The following is an 8,879-nucleotide window of genomic DNA, read 5'->3' on the forward strand; positions in this document are numbered from 1 at the left end:
AAAATCAAAGTGAAGAAAAGAAAATGACAAGAGAGGAGCGGATAACGGCAATGGAATATCAAATCTTTTTGATGCACTTGCCACAAAACGTGGAGATGTCAAGAATGCAGGGTTATCGAAAGGGTTTCTCAAAGGGAAATATCAATTGTTTTTTTAGTTCATCAATAAGGTGTTAGTGCCCAAAACAAAAAAAAAATAGTGGCATCTGCTGCTGATCTGTTTCTCATGGAGAAGCTTGATGAACTTGAGGAGATCAACCTCTCTGCCATTATGCTGGAATATTAGTGTGTTGAAGGAAAAGCTAGGGGCAGATCTCAAATGACAGATATTCTAGAGCAGCAGGCTGCTTTTAAACAGGAAGTAACTGATCTTACTGAGATTCTGAATAACAAGGAGATTGAAATCGCTTCATTGAGGTCTGAATTACAGAAGGCAGTTTCGAGGGGACCTGGTACCAGCGATGGAAATGAGCAGGTGTTGCAAAAGTTGAGGGATGAAAATGAAAGGCTGTTGAAGATAAATGCATCACCTAGTGAGGAAGTTAAGGCTCTCAACATGCAGCTTATCAGAGCTCATGAGAATGCAAATGAGCATCTGTCTCTGTTTATGTGCACCCTCAATCCCTTTCCCCTTCCGTCCTAAAAGTGTCTTGTTTCCTTAGTTTCCCTTTTTGTTCTTCAATCCTGATTAAAACTCTTGTGGCTTTGTGTTTGTTTTGCCTGACTACAGTGGTCAGTATTTGTGATCTAATGCTATTTATGTTTCTCCCCTGTTCATGTGTGGCTTAATATTCTCTTTATGCTTACATACACATGTTCTGTGTGGCCCAAGGCCCTGAATTCTGTATTGCCTTGAATTTAACTTGAATATGTTTACTGCTTCACCTTTTCAATGATGTCAAAAGGGGGAAGTTTTGTTGTTGTAAAGTTGGCTGTGGAATAGGGGCACTGAACTGGGAACTGTGGTTGTTAGGGGCATTGAACTAAGGGGGAACGAACTGTGGTTGTTACTGGTGCACTAACAAAGGGGGAATTTGTTATATATTTGAATGAATGTTTGTTCCCTCACGTGAAGAGTTATGCAGGTTGTTTGTCATCATCAAAAAGGGGGAAATTGATAAGAGCTTATGCCTTTTGGTGTTTTGATGATCTCCTCACAAGTGCAGGGACCTGGTCCTCTGCAGAGTATGAATACTCGTCCAGCTGTCAAAGTGCTGTACAGCTGTAAAACCTGTCTGCGTCAGAAAGTTGCTTGTACGTTTGGTAAAAACTTTTCATGTCTAAATATTAAAAAAAAAAAAAAAAAACAAACAAACTAATTCATTCATTCAGAAAGAGAGAGCCAGCACGTATTCTCAAAGAACTTATTAAGAGAAGTTTGCAAGGGACCTGGTCCCTGCAAGACTGCGATGTGAAAGGACGACAAGACATCTGTCAGAAAAGCTGCCACTTCTGATGTGGTAGGTGCACAGCTTTTCTAAACAGCAGGCTCTCAACCAATGGGCGGTCCCAAGGAGTTTGTGTTCATTTTAATATAGTCTTTTCCAACAAAACACAAACTCAAGATTTGGCAAACTAAATTTGGATTTTCTCTCAAAATTCATAAGCTTTTAAAGAAGGCCATCTTCAAGGAAGAACAATACTCATGCTCAACAAAGGGACCTGATAAAGTGTTGAAGCGTCTTTGTTGAGTTTGAGTTTTGTTAGTTTTGCAACTTGAATTTCTCAAGAACACTTGCAAAGACTCACTTTCAAGAAGTATTCTCCGGCAAGCACAACTAGGAACTGATCAAGCTGCAAGCATCTGAGTGTGTCTTAGGAGTTATACTTTCATGCTTATATTGTAAATCTATTCCTAGTCTATAAAGGATTCAGATATTTGTTTCTGTGTGGAAAGGTCTAAGTCGGTTAGAGTTAGCCGATTTAGTGAGCAGTGTTGTATCTGCTCTGGCTCATCTAAGTAATAGGATGTATTGCTTAGAGTTGGGATTAGTAGGCTAATCTCGGTTTGTAAACTTGCTTTTACTTTTGCTTGGAGAAGATTAGTGAAAGAAGTTTGAAAAGTCCTGGGAGGCCAGGTCGTGGTTTTACTCCCTTGAGCAAGGAGGTTTCCACGTAAAGTTGTTGTGCAATCTTTACTTTCAGCACGTTGTTTATTTTCTGTTATTTTAACCGTGCTGAGGACCTGGTCCCATCTAGACCAGTGGACGCATACATTCCAACAGAACGTACTAAACAATGACAAAAAACACCTACCTTAGGGACTCCTTTGTAAACATCCTCACCAGCAGGATTATTAATGATAACTCTGGTCTTGGATTCTCTTCATTGCAAGCAATGCATGTCATCTTACATGAAGACAATAATATTTTTGACAACTTTTTCTCGGCAGCTGGTACAACTGATATGCACAAGGTAGACACAATATCAAGGGAACTATGAATCTTTTAGGAGTTTAATATTGAGTCCAAATTAATTACTATTCAGCGAAATGACCACATTACACAAGCACAACGTTTGTACTCATAATCTAATTTAGTGCCAACAATGGGTCAAATTTGTAGCTTGTCAAATTAAGAGGGATAGTATCATGCTCTTCATGTTAAGTAAATATTTGCCAATATGATTTCCAATAAATATTTTCAAATCATTTTAAGAATCTCCCGTAAAATTCTGCAAGACAATTGAAGAAATACTCCTAAGCAAAAAGGGTAAAACACCATTGCAATCTTTTAGGAGAAAAAAATAGAATGTAAAACCAGTTATATTGTATAGGAACAAACTTCTTGTGTCACTACTGCATTAGCAAAAATAGAAAATCTCAAAGCTCTTCGAATGAGATGTTCAAGCAAGGAATGTCAGGAGTTACAAATAAATAAACAAATAACGCAAGAATTCAACTGTTAAACCTCAATAAAGCTTAATGAGAGTTAATTGAATTATACATCCACATTACAAAGTAAATCATAGAAAAAACTATTCATGTTAACAAATAGAGAAGCTAGAAGGGAAATTGGATGATGGAATTTCTAGATGGAAGTGAAACGTATACTAACAAGGTGGTCTTCATCCATTTCAGATTATACATGTCGTACAAGTATTCAGAAGTTTGAAAATTCCTCTAATACACATGTTAGGCTATTATGAGGATGATGTTTATAGTCACGGAGATGTGTCTGTAGCTTCGAAATAGGCATGGAGCTGTGATAACACAATACATGAAGCTAGCAGTTGTTATAGCTCTGTCATCAAACTGATCAGATATATAGCCTGTGAGGATTCCACCTACTACCCCTTTGACATCAAACAATGTTGATAAGTTAGCAGATTCCTCGTTGAAACATATCTAACATGACAAGCGTAGAACAGTTAGCATGTTTGTGTGGCTAATGTAGTATGGCAGCCACAATAGAGAAATGTGTAAGACACCAAACAAAGACAAAAAGCAAATGGCGCAACTCCTGGAATCCTCCATGCTCTCTAAAACCCACAGTGGATTCCTCTTCTCTGTTTGATCTTGAGAGAGGTTTATTCAATTCCTCGTCTTCTTTTCCTGGAGATAACATTTCATCTTTATTACCTAAATGATTTCGGATGAACGGGTAACAATAGGAGCACTATCATGTTACTAAAAGCAATAAGGATACCAGGAACAATCATTGACCGATCCCATCCGTATTTAAATAATATTGATGCGACTAAGTACTCCGTAAGGTTCCCAATAGATGTGTGAGCATTCTAAATACTCATTATAAGTCACCTCTTCTTTGCAAAACCAATTCCCGATCATTGCAACTACTGAAGGACATCCAATGGGTTGGAACAATCCAGCAACCATTTGGATAGTCAGATAGTAATAGGAACTATGGACGGTTGCCCAACATCCAAGTCTAAAAAGAGTTGTGAATAAACCTATTCCTAATGTTTCCACTGTAGAAAAAAATATTGAATCCATTCTATAGCCTAAGTGCCCTGAGATATACATTTTGATGGCAGACACAAATAGGAAAGCCACATCAAGATTACCATTTCCATCACGGCTATTAAATGGAAACCAACCATCTCTAAATGATACTATTACCTTGCCACGATAAATTAGGACCAAACCCACGGGATTGGGGATCAAGTGTTTGTTTCACAATGCTTGTGGTTTTTCAATTAACATGGTAGCCAAAATCTATATGAAGTGGATACATTAATCAATTACCATAAGAATTTTCTGTATCAAATATGTATCTGTTAGCTTGGAAGAGAGGTTTTATGTGAAGGTCCAAATATGGCTTAGGCATACAGAAGTGCACACCACTCAGCATAGGATAAAGAAAATACCACTAAAGAATAAAAAGTCATTTTCTTTAGCTAGAGAGCGCACCTCATCACATAGATATTGCAGCATGGCATTCACTCGAGCCTGCACGATGTAAGGATCTTCAATCCTTCCGACAGTAATGATTAGAAATGCACAAATTAAGTTCTAGATGATGAGGCGGAGATCATGTAAGTATCTCCTCACAAGAAAAAAATATGGTAACTGCAGAAAGTGAGAGTTTCTCAGCAACTTGACTGAATTTTGAAGAGATCAAAGTCATCTTGAAAAGTAAACCTGGTACTTGATGTAATTATATTTTTATTTTTTATTTTTTTTAGAATGGATGTAATTATATTTATTTGCAGAATGGTAGCTCCTTTGCTCCACTATCTACAGCCTCAAAACATAGCTTATTGTAAGACACTGGCAGGTTCCAATTATTGGTGCCATTGAGCATGCGATCCTGCTGGCCAAGCACAAGTCATATGTCTTCATTAAAACATGTATATAATTTTATAGAGAAGAGGGAAAATGTTAGAACATATCTTTCATTTTGATTACCTCTTTATTTTATTTAGAAAGGGAAAGTTCTTTGCATCATTATACTTACTGAAGAAGCAAAAATATAGTAACATCTTTTATAGAAGGTGAATTTGATTTGATATTTCTGACAAAATTCTATTTCATAAGATCATGCTCACAATTATGTGGTTCTATTTTAGGCAAGTGTATGCAACTTCCAGGAATCTGAGAGTTTCCAAATCTAAATTATTGCGACTATGAGCTTCTAGAGCCATGTGATGGTAATCCTACCTTTCAAGCTCTGATTTTGTTCTATGCTTTGCATGTTTTAAATTTCCAAGACCAATGTCCCAGAATAGAATGCAGCTTTTCATAGATCAGGCAGTCAATATTTCATGATGTCACTGACTGATGACTTCTATAAGATGTTAATGTAATCATGTTAAAGTTTAGGATAGAAACCAACCTGCTCAGCAAAATGTCTCCAAACATATTGCATGAAGGGGATGTTTTTTAGCAGGGGAGAAAAATCTAGTGACATTCGATATAATAACAGTGTCTTCTGTCGTAATATAGGTAATCAAACATGCAGTTGATGAAGCTGAACATTGCTTGGTGCTCTATCCCTCCAATTTACCTGGCTTTGAAATGCCAATGGTGGATAAAACCATACAAGGTGGTCTAAGGACCATATCTATTGGATACAGATCCCAATATCCTTGCAGACCAGATGCAGGAGTCAAGAACTTTACCAAGCTGAAACAAAAATTAAAGGTATATTATAAGTACGTAGACCTTCATATATTACACAATGCACAACTTGAAAGCATTTCTTATGTCTTAAAACTCACAGCTTGTACCAAAAAATTCAATTTTTCTGAAAAATCATATGAAAATAAATAGAAGAACAATCCACTCTTTTAATAACTATTGATTTATTACTAAACGTCTAGATTATAAGCAGCATATGACCATGTCCATAACTATCTTGGGATACTCCATCCTTAATTAAAGGAGCATGTGGAAGATCCAGAAGATTGTCTAAAAGTAGTTCATGTTCCATCGAAAGTTCCATGACTATCGTCTATTTGCATTTTTAGTGAAAACAGTTATAAGGCAAAATAATCAAACATGTGTTGTAAGATAAACAACTGAAATCTAATGGTAGTGATCATTTCAAACCTCTGCATGAATTTGAAATCCAGAAGGTCGTAGTTAAAAAGAAAGGGTAGATGCAGGTGGATCATTTGCTGGCCAAATCCATATCATTCCTTCTTGCTCAAAGCAGAGTAGTGCTTTGATCTTTAAATTCAGTAATCTTGTTGATGGCATTGTCTCACACTTCTCGGCAGTGGAATACACCCATATTAAATTCATTAAACAAATAATATTAGTGTCAGCTATTTCATGTCCTCTACAAAAATGAAAACGGGAGGAGAAATGCAAAATATATCTTTGATTTATTGAGTAAAACACATATATTTCATTAAACCCTCAATTAAATTGAGTTGTACAGTTGAAGTCTTTACCATATTTCATTTAAAAAGATCAAATCATCAACAAAAGATAAAAATGGACAAAAAAGAAACAAAAAGATAAGAACCCAATAAATAACTCTCAAGAGAAATAGAGGAGACATTGTGAAAGAGGTTGTGAAGAAATATGGGCTGATTTTTTGTAAAGTCACCAATAAGATCCCAAATCCTGTTTTGAGGCAATTCATTACAATTCCGACATAAATTGCTTAGGAAAATATACAGTTATCAATGCAATTTCCATCATAAAATGCTAACAGAATCTATTAACAATTATGAAGTAATAAAAAAGACTGAAAATGAAGATAAGAACTACCTCGTTTATCACTGGAATTTGACAGTCCAATTGATTTATAGCCTTCATAAAGGTCCTTAAACACCATAGTGAAGGAGTAAATTTGCTGGTCAAGGGGTTTGATGACGTCCATGGCCAGCAATTGAGTTTTTCTTGCAGTTACAGTTTCTTTTCGAGAAGAAAATCATAGAGAAAGACAGCAACAGGAGAAAGTGGAAAGATGACAAAGGAAACCAGGGAAAGATCTTGAGAGCAATTGGCGAGAAAAAAAAGCATGCTTCTAGAATATGCACCGAACGATTTTAATGATACACCTGTTCTATTATTCGTACTCTCATAATTCGAGTTGGATGGTGACTTTGGCAGGGGACAAGAACTTAAGTTACCAATTTCTGAGTGAGAAAGTGAGGCTAGCATCACTTAAAAAGAAAGCGGTGAAGAATAAGATGAAGACTAACAAACTTCACTCAAAATCTATTATTGTACAAAGATTAGCCATATTTTACTCATTATAGAAGAAAATCTAATACATTTATTATTATCACTAAGATGCTTTCACAATTGCTTGTTTATTCGAAGTCTATGTGCTCCCTTTATTAGTGTAGACCAACGTCAACATCCTGATTATAGTCAATTTCACACCATATAGAAGTCAACAGCATAATACCCAAGATTTTTGGGCATGTTAAATTGATGGCCGAAGCTAGCATCATTTCACTTTATTTTAGTAGACACCCAAATGAGGAACATTGCAACGGATATTACCAAAGAAGTTACAAAAAATACTAACCTGTTGAAATTTCTGGAGTGCATATTTGAACTTTCCATTGCAAAATTTGCAGCTCCTCGCCTATAATGACACAATAACCCCGATCATAATCCATCAACAATTAGGCATACAACAATAACAACAACCTACATTGAAAACAATAACAATGTAAAGCACACTTCTTTATAATATATAGTAGATTTGCACTGAAACACATTGAAATCATAAATAGACTTACTATTTAGAAATATGCATAAACGCCGCAGTGAAATAAACTGCAAAAAAGTTCTCAAGATTACCACTCTGGGAAACAATTATCAAAGTGCAAAAAGCTCGAAGCATATAACTATTTTATTCAGAGAAAATATATTTATTTTATTTTTAGAAAAAAAGTGACATGAAATGCTGGCGTATAGCTGAATATAGCTCTAATAAACTTACTAATGAGTTGCCGATTAGTAAAAGAACTCAAGTATAACCACTAAGTTGTCGGAGTTTGAAAGGATATTTATTACTTGGCATGGAGTTTTTTTAAGAAAATAAAGTAATAAAAGTAGCAAAAGACGAAATGGAAAAAGAAACAAAAGATTTAGGCAAAGACATACCTGAACTTGTAACACCAGTTGAAAGGATAAGAAACTCGAAACTCGAAAGTCACATTGTTGAGGAAGGGAAATATATATTAAAAAAAAGATTTTAATTAAAAGGGATGCAAATAAAATTTCTAAGTGAAATATATAAGGCGAGAGGAAACATGGCTGCTTGAAAAATATGAAATTTGAGAATTTGAGATGAAAAATAAGAGTTAAAAAACTTAACTTTAGTGACGAACTCAAGATTCAGAGCGAAAGATTCACATTGCTACTTCCATTAGCTTTCGCCTCTTCCTTTTCTGTAAAATTTAGTCACTGTTCAGAGTAAAGAAGAGAAGAAGAAGCAAAAAGGAAAGAATGATGTAGAAGCGTGGTCAGAGAAAAGCAAATGTGAAAAGACGAAAATACCCTCAGGATTGTTTTAAATAACCAAAAATAGAGAACTATCCAACTTTTCCTGCACAATGTACTATAGCATTAAGCTGTGGTCGTCTTTCCACTTCATGTTTCTATATGTACAAGGCTACTGCAGTTCTCTCAACTATTGCACTAAGAAAAGCGAATTTTGCACCTCCCAGACCAGCCATGTGCAATCTGTTAGTGGATGGTCATGAGAACTATGCTACCACTTCTAGAAACATATTTCACTCTTTAAACAATGTTAAAAGCACTTGATACTGAAGATTAGATATAAGTTTGTCAAGAAACAACAGAGATGGCTTATGAATTATGTTAATCCCGATTGAGACTCTTCATGTTCTCCCCAGCGCACTCCTTTTCTTCCTTCATCTCCTATGTATTGTGTTGGCATGTGCATAGAAATATTCATTTTGCATTATCAAGTTATGAAAAAAATA

General features: G+C 35.6%; 2 pseudogenes; both read right to left on the bottom strand.

Annotated features, from left to right (window-relative positions):
* Positions 1–3,132: 3,132 nt before the first annotated feature.
* On the bottom strand, positions 3,133–4,312 carry LOC125838641 (putative glycerol-3-phosphate transporter 1; annotated as a pseudogene).
* Positions 4,313–4,663: 351 nt separating this feature from the next.
* Positions 4,664–8,609, bottom strand: LOC125838642 (chlorophyllide a oxygenase, chloroplastic-like; annotated as a pseudogene).
* Between the last annotated feature and the right edge of the window lie 270 nt (positions 8,610–8,879).

This window comes from Solanum verrucosum, unplaced genomic scaffold (assembly GCF_900185275.1).
Source record: "Solanum verrucosum unplaced genomic scaffold, falcon-dt-bn FXZP01000182.1, whole genome shotgun sequence".
Lineage (NCBI taxonomy): Eukaryota > Viridiplantae > Streptophyta > Magnoliopsida > Solanales > Solanaceae > Solanum > Solanum verrucosum.